Below are 17868 nucleotides of genomic sequence, written 5' to 3'. Positions count from 1 at the left end.
TGAAAAAAAAAACAGAACGAATAACCATTTTCATAAAAATGTGCTAAAGCTGAAAGTCCAGCTACAAAGGGGTATATAATAGAGAAGACCCTAGGAGAAATAGCCATCAGATTAGAATTTAAATGGTATGAACTTTAAATTTAACCTAAGCCAGAGAATCTATAATGCCACTAAAGCTTATGTAAGTTTATGTTAATTATTTCTGAAAAGGCACAACCAATCTCTCTTTTAAAATTACATAGCTTGTGTTTTCATAAGAGAGAATATTTGTTCCATAAGAGAGAATTATTCCATTATTGGCAAATTTTAGAACAAAAAATATTATTCCTATCTCTCTACTTGTGCAATGTTAATATGCTAATTCATTAGTGCATTTCTCCATTATATGACTCTGTTTCTTTCACATTAATATAACCATTCTATAATGTGACATTTTGAGTTTAATATATAAAATTAAACTAAAAAATTATATATAAAATTGATACATATAATACATTTTTCTATTATTACATAGTTTAATTATTTAAATGGTTTTATAAATAATATTTAATAATTTATCAATAATTTCCTTATTGCTGTATATTTAGTGTAAATTGGAAGCTTAATATTATAAATAATACTGAGATAAAAACAATGGATTCCTCCATATATTAGTTTATTTTTTACATCTTTATTGCAGTATAATTGCTTTAAAATGGTGTGTTAGTTTCTGCTTTATAACAAGTGAATCAGCTATACATATACATATATCCCCATATCTCCTCCCTCTTGTGTCTCTCTCCCACCCTCCCTATCCCACCCCTCTAGGTGGTAACAAAACACCGAGCTGATCTCTCTGTGTTATGCAGCTGCTTCCCACTAGCTATCTATTTTACATTTGGTAGTATATATAAGCCCATGCCACTCTCTCACTTCGTCCCAGCTTACCCTTCCCTCTCCCCGTGTCTTCAAGTTTATTCTCTATTTCTGCATCTTTATTCCTGTCCTTCCCCTAGGTTATTCATAACCTTTTTTTGTTTGTTTGTTTTTAGATTCCATATATATGTATTGGCATATGGTATTTGTTTTTCTCTTTCTGACTTACTTCACTGTATGACAGACTCTAGGTCCATCCACCTCACTACAACTAACTCAATTTCGTTTCTTTTTATGGCTGAGTAATATTCCATTGTGCCACATCTTTATCCATTCATCTGCCAATGGACACTTAGGTTGCTTCCATGTCCTAGTTATTGTAAATAGAGCTGCAATGAATGTTGTGGTACATGCCTCTTTTTGAATTATGGTTTTCTCAGGTTATATGCCCAGTAGTGGAATTGCTGGGTCATAAGGTAGTTCTATTTGTAGTTTTTTAAGGAACTTCCATGCTGTTCTCCATAGTGGCAATATCAATTTACATTCCCACCAACAGTGCAAAAGTGTTCCCTTTACTCCACACCTTCTCCAGCATTTATTGTTTGTAAATTTTTTGATGATGGCCATTCTTATTGGTATGAGGTAATACCTCACTGTAGTTTTGATTTGCATTTCTCTAATGATTAGTGTTTTTGAGCATCCTTTCTTGTGCTTCTTCGCCATCTCTATATTTTCTTTGGGGAAATGTCTGTTTAGGTCTTCTGCCCATTTTTGGATTGGGTTGTTTGTTTTTTTGATATTGAGCTGCATGAGTTGCTTGTAAATTTAAGAGATTAAGCCTTTGTCAGTTGCTTCATTTGCAAATATTTTCTCCCATTCTGAGGGTTGTCTTTTCATCTTGTGAATGGTTTCCTTTGAGGTGCAAAAGCTTTGAAGTTTAATTAGGTTCCATTTGTTTATTTTTGTTTTTATTTCCATTTTGTAGGAGGTGGGTCACAAAGGATCTTGTTGTGATTTATGTCATAGAGTGTTCTGCCTATGTTTTCCTCTAAGAGTTTTATAGTGTCTGGCCTTACATTTAGGTCTTTAATCCATTTTCACTTTATTTTTGTGTATGGTGTTAGGAAGTGTTTTAATTTCATTCTTTTACATGTAGCTGTACAGTTTTCCCAGCACCACTTATTGAAGAGGCTGTCTTTTCTCCATTGTATATTCTTGCCTCCTCTATCAAAAATAAGGTGACCATATGTGTGTGGCTTTATCTCTGGGTTTTCTATCCTATTCCATTTATCTGTATATCTGTTTTTGTGCCAGTAGCATACTGTCTTGATTACTGTAGCTTTGTAGTAGAGTCTGAAGTCAGGGAGCCTGATTCCTCCAGCTCCACGTTTCTTTCTCAAGATTGCTTTGGCTATTCGGGGTCTTTTGTGGTTCCATACAAATTGTGAAAATTTTTGTTCTAGTTCTGTGAAAAATGTCATTGGTAGTTTGATAGGGATGGCATTGAATCTGGAGATTGCTTTGGGTAGTAGAGTAATTTTCACAATGTTGATTCTTCCAATCCAAGAACATGGTATATCTCTCCATCTGTTTGTATCACTTTTCATTTCTTTCATCAGTGTCTTATAGTTTTCTGCATACAGGTCTCCTCTAGCTGGTTTCTTCCTAGGTATCTTATTCTTTTTGTTGCAATGGTAAATGGGAGTGTTTCCTTAGTTTCTATTTTAGATTTTTCAACATTAGTGTATAGGAATGCAGGAGATTTCTGTACATTAATTTTGTATCCTGCTACTTTACCAAATTTATTGATTATCTCTAGAATGGCTGCCAGAGGTAGTCATACTAAGTCACATGTTATGGGCAGTTTATGCCTTATTGTATAGAGTGCTAAATTGCTTTCCATATGTGCTGCATCTTTTTACTCACCTTTCAATTTGATTTTAATTTCAAAAATACAGTGGGTACTTTTTAATGTATTTTTAGTAAATGTTTTTAACACTGGGATAGTTATTTCTAAACTTACCTTTCTAAAAATTAAGTAAAAATAATACTGGTGTTTGTAAAGATAAATACAGCCAAGATAATCTATTACAGCTATGACCCTATAGGATGCTCTAAGTTTCATATTCACTGTCAGCATAACAGGTTTCTCACATTTTCAGTCTACATCCTCATCTTGCCTATTTCTAAGGGCTTAAGCTTTCCCTGTATCTCTCATCTAAATACCATCTTCCTCTGTATAACTACATCCCCTTTCTTTGTTAAATAATCACAGATGCAACCAACTCTCAGTATAGATTTCTTGACTAATGGAGATGATGATAACAATGTTACTAATAACAAATAATAAATTATTCCTAATTGATGCTCTTAAATGATGAACATTATGTTAACAATGTATAAATTAACTCCTTTAATTCCTACCACAATCCTTTATTCTACCACCCATGTAATAAAAGATGCTGAAACTCAAATGTAATTTTCCTAATATAACAGTTCTTTTAACTGCTAGAACAAGTATTTGAATCCACACCTTTCTTACCTCAAAGCTATGTTTTTAACAAAATTTCTTCAAAAATTTGAAAACTGTTATGATATTAAAATTAGATAGAGAAAGGCCTTAACAGTGATTTTGATCACCATCCATGGTTTACCTTTATTATATTTAGAAGTCAAATTTAGTAAAACTTCCTTTTACAATAGTTCTTTGTACTGGTCTAAAACAGTATTGATCCCAAAGAAATATTGATTGTGTTTTTATTAATAATTTCTTACCCACAGTCACAATATGTTTTTCTCAATTGTATAAACTACACATTTTTTTTCCCATTGTACATCTTATACTCCCAATTCAGTTAGCCTGGCTACTCCAAAATATGTGATCGTCAACTCCCTTTTGAATACCTCTGTCTTTTTCTTCCAACTATAAATACCATTCCCATCTCATCTATTTGGAATCTGGAATGTCATGTTTTCTCTTTTTTTATGTTTAATTTTTATTTTGTTATAGTAGGTCTTTGTTGGTTGTCTATTTTAAATATAGCAGAGTATACATGTCAATCCCAAACTTCCAAATTATCCCTCTCCCCCACTCTTGCCCCCTGGTAACCATAAGTTCATTCTCTGTCTGTGAGACTGTTTCTGTTTTGTAAATAAGTTCATTTGTACCAATATTTTTAGATACCACATATAAGTGATGTCATATGATATTTGTCTTTCTCTGTCTGACTTACTTCACTCAGTATGACAATCTCTAGGTCCATTCATATTGCTGCAAATAGCATTATTTTGTTCCTTTTTATGCCTGAGCAATATTTCATTGTATATATGTACCACATCTTCTTTATTCATCCTCTGGTGATGTACCTGTAGGTTGCTTCCATGTCTTAACTATTGTAAACAGTGCTACAGTGAACATTGGAGTGCATGTATCCTTTTGAACTATATTTTTATCTGGATATATGCCCAGGAGTGGGATTGCTGGATCATATGTTAGCTCTATGTTTAGGGTTTTTTTTTTTTTAAACCTATACTGTCCTCCATAGTGGCTGTACCAATTTACATTCCCACAACAGTGTTAGGAGGGTTCTCTTCTCCACACCTTCTCCAGAATTTACTGTTTGTAGATTCTTTGATATGGCAATTCTGACTGGTGTGAGGTGATATTTCATTGTAGTTTTGATTTGCATTTCTCTAATAATTATCAAGGTTGAGCATTTTTTCATATGCCTCTTGGCCATCTGTATGTCTTATTTGGAGAAATGTCTAGTTAGGCCTTCTGACCATTTTTTGATTGGGTTTTTTGTTTTTGGATATTGAGCCACTTATGCTGTTTGTAAATTTTGGAGACTAATCTCTTGTCAGTTACATTTTGTGAATATTTTCCCCCTTTTGGTGGGTTGTCTTTTGCTATGTTGTCAATTAGTGGAACTAGAAAGTGCAGTCTCTTTTTTGCTTAGTATTAATCTACAATTTGCATTTTTTTTTAACACATACAAAAACCTTCCCTGGGATTTCACATTTAAGAACCACAAGGAAAATCTAAGCATCAAATGATAAAGTAAAAAAAAAAATTAATAATTAATTTACTGGTTATTTAGTTTATTATTATTAATTATTTAATTATATTAATTTAGTTCATTAAGGTAAATGAATAATTAATTAATTTACCTGATGAATCAGCAAAATTACTTCAACACTTAAATATGGCAGAATTTCTTTGGCACAGAATCAGAACGTTTAGACATTCTTAAATGATGGTCTCACCTGGGTGATTGAATGGTCTCGAATAGTGATCCTTGAAAGAAATTTGTCACCTTACATTCTCTCTCTCTTTCTCTCTCTCTTTCTATCTCGACATAAAAGTAGATAAATATAAAAGATAACTATTTTTCAGCATTGGAAAATGAGCAGTGCAAGACAGTGATACCTCAAAGAAGGAACACCTAAGAGGTGAGCCCCATGTACATCTTGGCACTTTGGGAACAATTTCCAGAGCACAGCACAATGAAATGGAAACCAAGCCAACGAGTTAACCTGAGTAGACAAAGATTAGAGGTCAGGGAAGTTGAAGCAGTTATAATCTCTGGATAAAATTATTAGAAAGGAAGAAGATGTGCAGATGGGGAAGGGAAGCAGAAATCTAAGGGTTAATGGTAAGACTATTCAAGTTCACCAGAGATCAGTTGTTCTGACATTATGAACACAAAAGAGATACAAAAGGTCAAGTTATACCAGGAACTTTGGTGTTCTAGTCCAGTGAAAGTAGAAGGACATCTGTATAATACAGGATTAAAATACCAGGATTCAGTGCTATAGCAGTACTTATGGTATTTCTAAAAACCTGTATAAGAAGACAGTTCCCAAATTAATGACCTCAGCTTCCACCTTGAACAACTAAAAACATAAGGGCAAATGAAACCCACACTAAGTAAAAGAAAAAATAATAATAAAAATAAGAGCAGAAAGTAATAAAGTATAAAACAGAAAATAAAGAAAAAATGAATACTAAATGATTTAATAAAATTATTAAAATTGATAAATGTTTATCCAGTTCAGGTAAAAAGATGAGAGGTGCCAATTACCAATGCAAGGAATAAAAGCAATATCATCATTATAAATTCCAGAAATGTTGAAAGGATAACAAGGGAACATTACAAAATTTTATACCAATAAATCTGATAACTTATATAAAATGTAAAAATTACTTGAAAGACAAAAATCACCAAACCTCCCTCAAAAAGAAATAGGTAACCTGAAATCCCAGTATCTATCAAAGAAATTGAATTTATAGTTAAAGCCTTACCACAAGTAAATTCTACAAACATTTATGTGAAAAAAAACCTATTCTACAAAGACTTTCCCAGAAAATTGAAAATAGTGCAACATATTTCAACTCATTTTATGCTCTGATTCCAAAACCTAGCTACAGACCAATAAGCCTCATAAATATTGTTGTAAAATTTCTAAACAAAATTTTAGTAAACAAAATCCAACAATATAGAAAAGAAATAATGCATCTTGATAAGGTATAGTTATTTAACATCTGAAAGTTAATTAATGTTATACACCATATTAAAAGAGAAAAATCATGTGATTGCCTCAATAATACAGAGAAAACATTTCACAATAACCACTACTCATTCATGACAAAAACTTCCAGAAAGATAGAAGAAAACTCTCTATACCAGAGAAAAGTCATCTACAAAACACTTATAGCTACAACTATACTTAAAGCTGAAATAATTCTTTCCCTTAAAATCAAGAACAGAGTAAGTGTTCCCTCCCTCCCTACTTTTGTTCAACATTGTCCTGGAAGTTCTAGCTAGGGCATTAGGCAAAAATAATAAATAAATAAATAAATAAATAAATAAGAAAAGAACATGAAAGACGTCTGATGGAATCTATTTAAAAAAAAAGACAAAAAGCTAGAATAGTGAGTTAGTGAGTTTAGCAAACTTTCAGCATACAAGATCAATACACAAAACTCAAATATCAAAAATATGGATTACTTTTGAATAAACTTAACAAAAGATGTAAAAGGCCTCAAACTGAAAAACACAAAAGAGTTGCTAGAAAATATCAAAGAAGACATATGTATGATGCTCATGGATCAATAAATTACCCTAACTCTATATTATTGGATGTCATCTCACCTTCAAATTGAGATAAACATTTGGGGTAATCTCAATTAACATATCATTTAAATTGATTATAAAATACATATGGAAATGCAAAAGACCTAGAATAGCCAAAACAACTCTGAAAAAGGACACAGTTTTATGTCTAACACTACTGGTTTTCAAGACTTATTACAACACTACAATCATCAAGACTGCATGATGTTGGCATAGAAATCAATAAATAGATCAACTGATGGTAGAGTCCAGAAATAGACCCACATCTTATGAACAACTGATTTTCAACAATTTGGTGAAAAATGTCAGGTCCTTTCAACATATTGTGCTGCCGATTTGTTGGCTATCCAACACAATATCCAATTATGTTGGACATCCACTGGCAAAAACAAAGAAAAATAAAACAAAACAACTTCCATCTATATTTTTCACCACATATAAAAAAATAACTCAAAATGGATTATGGGTCAGAATTCAAAACGAAGAACTCTGAAATGTCTAAAAGAATATAGGAAATAACATTTGTGATCTTGAGATAGAAAATATTTTTTAGATATGAAAATAAAAGCATGATACACAAAATAACAAATTGATAAGTTGAATTTCATCTAATTATAAAGCTCTTCTCTTCAAAAGATAGTGTTAAGAGAATCAAAAGACAAGTCTGAGAGAAAATGACTGTAAATAATACATCTGATAGAGGATGTCTATCCAGAATATATAAAGCGATCTTAAACCTCATTAGGAAACAGACAGCTCAATTTTAAAAACTGGAATAGATTTGAACAGATACTTCAGCAGAGAACATATATGGATAGCAAATAAGTACATGAAAAAATTGTTCAACAACATCATTTTTCTTTAGGGATATATAAATTAAAACCACGATGAGACACCACTAGACAACCATTAGAAAGGCTAAAATTTAAAAATACAAAACACAAAGTGTTGAAAAGGATGTGGAAGAACTGGAACTTTTATACAATATTGATGAACATGTAAAAGGGTACTATTTTGGAACAGAGTGTGGAAATTCTGAAACAATTAAACATGCGTCTACATCAACAAACCAAATCACTTAATAGTAATCAGCCTCAAGATCACATATATTTTGCATTTAGCAGACAAAGACTTTAAAGCAACTAGTTCAATGAACTAAAGGAAAACATATTCTTAAAATATTATGATAATCAGTAAACAGACAGGGTGTATCCTTTTAGAAAACTATTTAAAATGTCCAGATTAATGGGAAAATGTCCCTAAATTAACTCAAAAGTAATTTGAAGAAGTCAATAATAAGTGTCAGTGACATAGAAGGGAGATAAATAGAAATGATCCAATATGAGGAACAGACAAAATTGGATTAAAGAATAACAGACTTTCAGAAACTTGTGGGAAACTATTAAGTGGATGAATATAAGTATAATTAGATACCCAGAAGGAGAAAAGAGTGAGGATGAGGAAAAATATTTGGAAGAAATAAAGCATGATAGTCTTAAATTTGATTTAAAAAAATCATCTTAATTGATTAAAGAAACTTGAAAAGCCCAAGTCGGATGAATACAAACAAAACCTCATTTATAGACACATAACTGTGAAGCTTCTGAAATTTTTTGAGAAAAAATGAAAATGCCAAAATATTATTTCAAATGATAACCTCATTCATAAAAAAAGGATGTTGAAATAAAGACATTTTTAGATAAATGAAAGCTGAAGGAATTGATTACTAGTAAAGTTTCATTACAAGATGTGCTAAAAGATATTCTTCAGGCTAAAGGAAAATGATATCAAGTAAAAATTTGAATCTATAAGAAGGAATAAAGAGCTTCAAAAATAATTTAAAATTGAGCTTTTTCTTGTTAATTTCTTTATAAATAATAACTAGTTAAAAAATTATAACAGTATCAGGTGGTGATTACTACATATGCAGATGGAAAATACATGAAAACAACAGTGCAAAGGAGGAAGTTGGGTAAGTGAAATTAAGCTGTTGTAAGGTTATATTTCTCAAAATAATAAGCAAGAAATGTAAAAGGTAAAATGTGACTTTTGCAAAGTTAAAATTTTACTTTAAAAAATACTATTAATGGACATGAAAAAGCATGCTTTAGACCAATTAAAAATCATTTCAATACAGATCTCTGGTAAGGACTTGAAACTAGAATATAAAAGTAAGTCAATAATAAAAAAAAATATATATATATATAACTTAAAGAAACTTCACAAAAGAAGATTAATAAATGACCAATAAACACAGGAAAAGATACTCCATATCATTAACTACGAGAGAAATCCAAGTAAAAAGCCAAATTAGATAACACTGCATCACTAACAAAATGTCCAAATTTAAAAAGATTGACAGTTCCAAGTGCTGGTGAGGATGCAGCATAACTAGAACCCTAATACATTACTAGTGGGAATGCAAAAGTGTACAGCCACTCCATAGTGAAGTATCCACTTCTCATATGATCCATCAGTGTCAATCCTGGGCATTCACACAAGAGAAATGTAAGTATGGTCTTACACAAGAATGATATCAGCAGCTTTATTCCTAAACATCAAGAATTGAAAACAATCAAACCATCCCAAAACAGGTGAATGGATAAACAAGTTATGGTAAATTTATACAATGAAATATTGATAAGCAATAAAAAAGAACTAACCACAGATAAAGGCAACATTATGATTGAATCTCAAAAACATTATTTTGAGCAAAAGAAACCAGATGGAAATGATTATGTACTGTATAATCAACTTACATAAGGCTCAGAATTGATATGTATATAATAAAATTTACCAGGATTAGACATAATTCTTAAGGCCATATTTCAAATGTAGTCACAGCTTCCTCATATTTCTGTATGTAATTGTAACTTTTTACACTCATGGCAACTTTCAAGTAAGGCATGTGAATATATGAGGGCAGAAGAGGTATTTAAATATAACCCTGAGATGACAATGCTAATACAGTGTGAGAGTTCAGACAGCCTGCTGCATGATGTTCCTTTTTTTAAGAGTATCTGTCAACAGACATCCAGTACACTGATCTTGCACTTCATGCAGGTTTAAGACTCAACAAAACAGAAGTGTAAATCAAGAGCATGCTTTGTGTATGCCTTCTGAAAACAAAATTTCCTGAAAGAAGAAAATTCAGAGTTACTTCCAAAAGTTTGGCTGCCACTTTTCCCTTAGTAGCCACACTCATTGGCTAATTTTCTCTCAAACTTAATAGAATCACAAAACTTGTTAGAAAGAAAACATTTGTTCAGTAAGCCTAGAAATTCTTTAGAATTCTAATATTTATAAAACTCTCTGTCAATAGTAAATATAAATTCTATTTTTTTCTCATTTAGTTGTTCCTGGATTGAATCATGTAACTACTTCATTCTTTACTAAGAATAGTCGTTGGTAGAAAGTAATACAAATAATACACATTACTAAAACTCATTTTGTTTTCTGCAAGCTAATATCTACTAAAAAGAAACTAGGTTTATTGTCATTTATATCATCCATATGGTATTTTTGGTGTTTTCCTGCAGATTGAGTTTCATCAAATTTGGGAGAAATACTACTCTTATTTTGCATGTGACTGGACAATTGAACATAATTGTTGTATTTCATATAATAGCCTTATTTTTTTCAACCATTGTTTTCTAGAAAAGGAGTGTATGAATAGGATTGTATGTATATATGTAAAATACAGTATTTTACCTTTAGATTTGGTATCTCAAAGAAAAATAAAACATATGAATCACATCATTATGTTGGTTATTTGGAGTTGAGAGGTGGACAAGGTGAGGACTAGATAGGTGGATTGTGTTGAAGTGAGCCTTCAGTAGTTTCACAGGAGAGCAGGTGTTATAAACTGAATTACAGGAGGCTGTAAATATTATCTGATGTTCAAATTTGTGAGGCAAGGAGGAAAAACAGTTTGGTCTTCAAATCCATGAGGCAAAAAACAAGTCACTATCCACTAAATACCAAGCATAAAGTAATTTAAAAATCAAACCTATCATACAGCCAGGATAAGGTCAACTGCATGGTTATATACACAGACATCTATTAAATGTTTAAAGTTAAACTTCTAATCTACCAACATCTTTTTCATTTTTTTCTAATTTGTATATATCATTATGTACCATTATGATAGACTTTGGGGGTACTCATAATTGCATTAATTAAACTAATAAGTATTTGCATGTAAAGAAAGAGAGAGGTGAACGAAATTAAATGTTAGTACTTTAATGGTATTTATTTTCAATTCCCCATTCTAGATTTTAGTTTTTAAGAAACAGAAGAAACTAATGTGGTTGAGATTGCCTGAATTTCCAGACTATATCTCTTCCAAATACCCCAGTAGACAAGGAGGCAATGAGGTCTTTATAAAGGTGCCTACAATTAAATCTTCGCTAAACTCTAGGAGTTTTCCCTATCTTCAGGGAATTAGGTTGACAAGAGACTTTCAGAACTTATTAAATCATGTATTTATATGTACTGTGAAACCAATCATTAATTAAAGCATGCCCACATTTAAACCGTCTCAGAAAGATTTTGATTCCCATGCATTTAAGTTGCTGGGCATTTATACCCAGATAAAAATGAACTTCAAGCTGACAGAAAGTCAGCTGTTCAGACTTTTTGCAAAACCAGATTAAGTGCTTGCTGTTGATCTTTGTCCTTTTTTATTCTTATGTGACTGAATCATAGCTGTAAAATAGAGACCACGTAGCTTACCACATTTTATTCATGGAGGTTAGTGTGGGCCTGAGCAGCAAGGGCACTGTATATTAAGGACACAGCTGTAAATGTATGAGGCCTAAAGACAATAATGGATAATTGTAGTGAAAGTGAAATAGATTCGCTAATGAAGAAAAATAAATGAAACTTTTAAGTTATTTTTGAAAATGTTGATTAATATATTTGAATTCCACCTCAGAAAAAAATTCTAATTAAATTATGTGTAGATAACTGAATAAGTACTGTGTACAATATTATACAGTTATGTTCTTATATGTTTATTTTGTTTCACTTGTCCCTTGGAGAGTTCTTCAATGCCTATGCAAATTGCTTTCACTTTAACCTGTGGGTATTCACCTCCAAATCCCAGAGCTTTCTAGGAAAGAATTCATAAATGAAAATCAGTTCTGCTCCAGTATATGAAGTGATATTCTTTCGTTATTCACAGTTCTTTTTAAATACAACACTCACACGCTGCAGGGCAATGAAAATTGTTCTTTTGCTTCTTATGCACAGTGGAAACATTCTTACATTATCTAGATTAAACACTTTGCTTTCCATTTTTTATGGTAAATTTCTTCATTTCTGATATATACGTGCACATCAAATTTTGAGGATTTTCTTTACCTTAAAATCTTGGTTAGCGATGTTCTTTCCTTCAGTAATTGGCATAAACCCTCAGAACTCCCCACCTGAATTTACATTACAGCCAGATAAAAATTTCCCACTGTTTCTTTAAGAAGCAGACATATTAAGTGTCAAATGAAAATATGGGCTATCATTCTAAAATAGATGTTTTAGAAAATCTAGACAACCATCAGAAATTCTCTCACAGAGGTGGAAATGAGATAAATTAAACTTTCATTGAGACGAAACCCTAGAGACTTATCCTGTCTTCTGAAGCCAAACAGAAGCGTAGGAGATTTATGAGGAAATCTGTTGTATGAATACTAGTGAAATGCATTAAGAACTCCCTTCTATATCTGGTTTTTAATCATTCCAAATCCATACATGGATTTTTTTCTACTAATGTAACAAAAGTATGTCCCTGTCTGATCATAATTCAGGAAAAAGTCAGTCTTGACTTCCTTATTTTTCAAGTTTCAGGTTGTTGAGGGGAATTAAAATATTAACCACTTGCCAGGCTTGAAGATAAGTTATGCATTATTTTTCTTAGTGTGGGAAGAACCAAGTCACTATAGTTATGTTATATATTGTGAACCTTTTTCTTCTGTCCTGTCGAGGCTGTTTACTTTCTTTGACAGTGTTTACTTGTTGTCCTTGAATTGATTGATGTAGCCCTGTGTAAAAATTGATTTGGACAAATCAAGAGGTTAAGGGAAAATTCATAATGTGAATACAAATTCAGGGTTACCTTAAGAGAAAAGAAGAGGCAAGAAAACATCCTGAAGCCCATGTTCAAGGAATTATAAGAAGTTACTTTTGCTAGAAGTAACAGTTGGATTTAAATACCGTTAAAGTGTTATATGATACTGAGATTTTGTACAAATCACCAAGATTATTTAGATTCTGCCCTGACCCAACCAGAAAACCTACTTGCCATATTTTCCAGAAGAAATACATATGTGTAGGAAATAATAGAAAAAGAGTAAAGTAAACCTATACATTAACTAAATGTTTGGCCACAAAGCCCAGTATAGAACACACTACAATTAACCCTCAAACTAAAGTCAGCAAAAAGACCTGCCTCATGCTTCCTTAATGTTCAGGGTGAAATTTCACATCTCAACATTCTCATGAATGAAAGAGTCAATTCAAAGTGCAGCAGTCAATGTACAGATATGAGCTTGTGTGAAAGCATGCCTGTAGCAAAAACACACACACACACACACACACACACACACACACACGCACACACAAGCTTAAGAAAGAAAGAAACAGAATATCTTAATGTCTGTTGTAGATCTGTCTAAGCCACAAACTCTCAGCTCTCTCAGGCTGGAACAATAAGCTTGGGTTTAGACATTGTATGAGAGGCAGAAGGAGATTCAAAGGAGAAAGACACATGTCTGGCTCAATCTTTTGGCACTTTCTTAACTGTATTTAGCCACAATTGCTACAGCAAGAGACAGCAATTTTGACTTATATAAAGTTCTGAAGTCCTTCCTCTCTGCAGCACTATCTGTCTCCCATTTGATAAATCATTTTCTACTGCAGTTCCAAAGGGTTTGCCCATGTGAAAACTAATACCCAAACAGATAAATGTGGAATTTTTTTAAGGTGTTATCTGGGTGAGCAGAGTAGACAGAATGTCAGATGCTCTCTCAGGGACACTGGGCAAGATCTATTTCTGTTGGTTAGGCAAAGGTCAGTGAACTGGTCTCCTCAGGCTGACTGAAGGACTATATGAGGCTAAGTGTAAATGGGTATAGGGCAAGGATACCAGGACCTAAGAGGGCAGTTTGACAGGAGAGAAGAAAGCTATCTCTCTCTCTTTCTATCTCCCTTCTTTCTTTCCTCCCTCCCTCCCTTCCTTTGCTTTGAGAACCACCACATCCTCTCCCTTGGAAAGGAAAATAATGAATTACACAATTACAAACCTGTTAATAATTATTTTCCTCTATATCAATAACTGTCAAAGAGTTGTGGTGGCTGTGATTGTGAAATCATGTAAAACTGATGTGAAAATGTTTGTGAATGAATAATTCTACAGTCAGAAATAATTTAACTCAATTCTCCTAGCTTACCCAAACAAGAAATAGGTGAGCTTATTTTCTTTTTACTTTCGTTTCTTCTTTTACCAAATATTTATTAGGCACCTACTTAGGATCAGACACTTTTAATGATGCCTTACTCTCTAGCATAACTGAATCAATGCAGTGAAAATTACAACATCACAAGACTTTAGGGATGGGTCTTTTACAATCCTAGCCCAGGAAATTCTCTTGATGTACTTTACAAATGTTAATTAATTCATCTTCACAAACACACACACACAGAATGATTGGTTTTATTATTTACTCCATTTTATAGAGCCAGAAATGGGTGTCTGTCAATAACTTGCCTAATGTCACACAACTTGTAAATGGTGAAGCTGTTATTTGAAAAGTCTGCCTCCAGTGTCTTTGTTCTTAATGAGCATGCTGCACTTGATTGATATTCATGCATTAATATGTGATACACAGGAATTTTACTTAAATAAAAGATGTTTATCTCATAATACTTAATATAAGAAATATATACAAGTAACAGAGGTTGTTCGGCAGGGAAGGCAGGTGGAGAGAAATGGACAGAAAAATCCATTTCTAAAAGATGGTAATGACTATTGTGTCTGTCCCACGTAGGTAGGTATTACACACCATTTTACTCATGTCGAAGGAAAAACCCAGAAAATTTAGATCTGGAAGGTTAGTAAAATCTTCACAGTTTTTCATTCTCAGTGTTTCAATATTAAATTCCTTTGAAATGAAAACAGTGTAGATAATAAGCCCAAATAAGATAAGAACAATCTTGCACAGAGAATTTAAATGAAAAAAATGATCTTAGGAGATAGCTATTTCTTGACTGTGAAACCATCATCTCTCATTCAATCTAACCTGATAGCATCTTTCAGTAATGACACAATTACAATCTATCTTTGCTCTGAAAACTGCTGAAATCATGACAGACATTTTCTTTGCAGGGTCCCTTGTTCAGGAATGCTAATTCCTCTTGAAAAAAAAAAGGAACAGAATTTGTTTCTACCTTCTCAATTTATATCAAGACTAACTTTTCTTGGCTCAACCTATCCTAATAAGTAGCCCAAAACAATTTATCAAACATTTTTTAATATTAATATTGTGAATTTTAGGTCTTACTGTTATAATTTTCAAATCCCCAAATTATATCTCTTTAAATTTGAAGTTATGGGAGGCATTTTAAATAAAAATCTACTTATGGAGACTTACAATTGTAATTTTAAAGTGACAATCATAACTCAGAAGAGTAGCATTTGTTATGATTAGAGATGTATTTGGTGATTCTCAAAAGATTTCTGCCTTCTGGAGCAGCAGCTATTGAAAATCATTCAATTAAAATGCGAGCTAGGGGAGTGAAACTCCTGGGCTATTTATGAAACCTAGAATTTTTCCCAAATGGTTGATTTCTCCAAAAAAGAAAACAGCTTTACTAAATGTTGTTTTCGTTATCATTTATTTAGTTAGTTAGTGCATGTGCTGCTGAATTTGAGTTGTGACATGTCCGTACTTCACTCAGATTCCCTTAATCAGCTGGTATAGTTATTTCAAGTTGCTGCAATGTCTGAAAATAAGAGCTTATACCTGGACCCTTCTCCAGAGAATCTCGTTGGTTATCAAGAGACATATTGAGACTTTACACTCCAGAGCTCCCAAGGGTGGAGTCAATTAATGCTAGACTTTACTTGAGACCACACCCCCGATGAGCAAGTTTCCTTTCCCTAGTCTGCTCCACTGATTCCCTTAAAGGATTTTCCTGAAGAGTACTCCTTTAATAAACCACATGTACCTCAACCCTTGCCTTAGGCTTGGTTTCTATGGAACCCAAACTAAGAAGTTACCGTTCTCACTCTTTTCCACCCCATAAATTACTATTATTCTCCAGGGTCCAGTTCAAATACATTTCCTCTGAAGTCTTTCAGTATAGCTCCTCCATCTTAATATCCCAGGCAAAAATTGATTTTTTCTTCTGTACTTTAATGGAAAACATAGCATTTAAATTAAGTTAATTCATTGCATATATTTTCATACAAAATTGTTTATTGAATACCTATTACATGTGCAAAAATATTTTGGGCACTAACAATACAAAAATGAAAAAAACACACAAGGTTCTGCTCTCATGGAGCTTATATTCTAGTGACGGGAGACATAACAAGTATAAGTAGACAAATAAGTGTACTAGATCAGTATAGACAGGGAAAAATGCAATGATAATGAAGACCAAACAATAATGCAATAAAAGTAGAATATTCTTTACAGTGGGTTTTCAGGGAAGTGTTCTTATGTAAAGCTAAGAGCTTATCAAGAGCAAGATCCCAGAGCATGCATGTTTTACACAAGGAAATACATAACACCTAAAAAAAGTGACTTGAATTAGAGTATTCTACTGTTAATTGAATGCAATTCCTGAAAATAGTGTACTAACGCTTTTCCTTTGAAACTTTTTTTAATTTAATGATACTTTAACAATGGTAATTTGGGTTCCCCTTTAAAAGTGTATCTAATTAAAAGCTTATAAATTTTCCTTACTCAATTTTCTTTGAAGTATCCATGAAGACTGAGAAAAAACAAAACAAACAAAAAACATAACTTGGAAAGCCAAATCTTCCACTCAAGAAATTAGCAAACTCCTATAAATCTTATAAAAATAGTCCATAGAACAAAGTAAAGAAATATTTTGGGGACACATGCATATTTTAACTCACAAAGTACTGCAGTCTTACCCAATCAATAGGGAGACATCTGGTTAGTGCTATTTCATTACTGGCTCAGAGATCTAAGATTTGCGCCAATCAGAAATGGGAATTGTTTCAGAAAGAGAGTCATTTCCCCTGCTTTTATCAAGTGGCATGACTTATACAATTCTTAGACTCACTCACATCCTTGAGAAGAGTGGCCATATGAAAAATAAATATTAAAAATGTAGCTTCATAGAATCCAAAAAACAGATAATTTTAAAAAATAATTGCATAAAGATAAAAAAGATAAGAATAAACAACAAGAAAAATTAGGAGTATATATTTTTAAATCTACAAAAATGTACTATTAGAATAAATAAATCATATATTGAGTTTCTAGGAGTTCTTTTTTTTTTTGCTGTACGTGGACCTCTCACTGTTGTGGCCTCTTCCGTTGCGGAGCACAGGCTCCGGACGTGCAGGCTCAGCAGCCATGGCTCACGGACCCAGCCGCTCTGCGGCATGTGGGATCTTCCAAGACTGGGGCATGAATCCGTGTCCCCTGCATTGGCAGGTGGACCCTCAACCACTGCAGCTCCAGGGAAGCCCTAGGAGTTCTTAAGATGTCAATTTTTCCTAAATTTATCCACAGACTAAAATAATCTCACTGTCTTTCAAAAAGGAAGCAAAATAAAGGCATTTCTGATAGACAAATTTGAGAGAATTCATCATCAACAAACTTGCACTAAAAAAAGTGTTGAA

Source organism: Leucopleurus acutus, assembly GCF_964270905.1.
Source record: "Leucopleurus acutus genome assembly, chromosome: 8".
Lineage (NCBI taxonomy): Eukaryota > Metazoa > Chordata > Mammalia > Artiodactyla > Delphinidae > Leucopleurus > Leucopleurus acutus.
The sequence above is the reverse complement of the archived record's forward strand: the minus strand, read 5'-3'. Positions refer to the sequence as shown.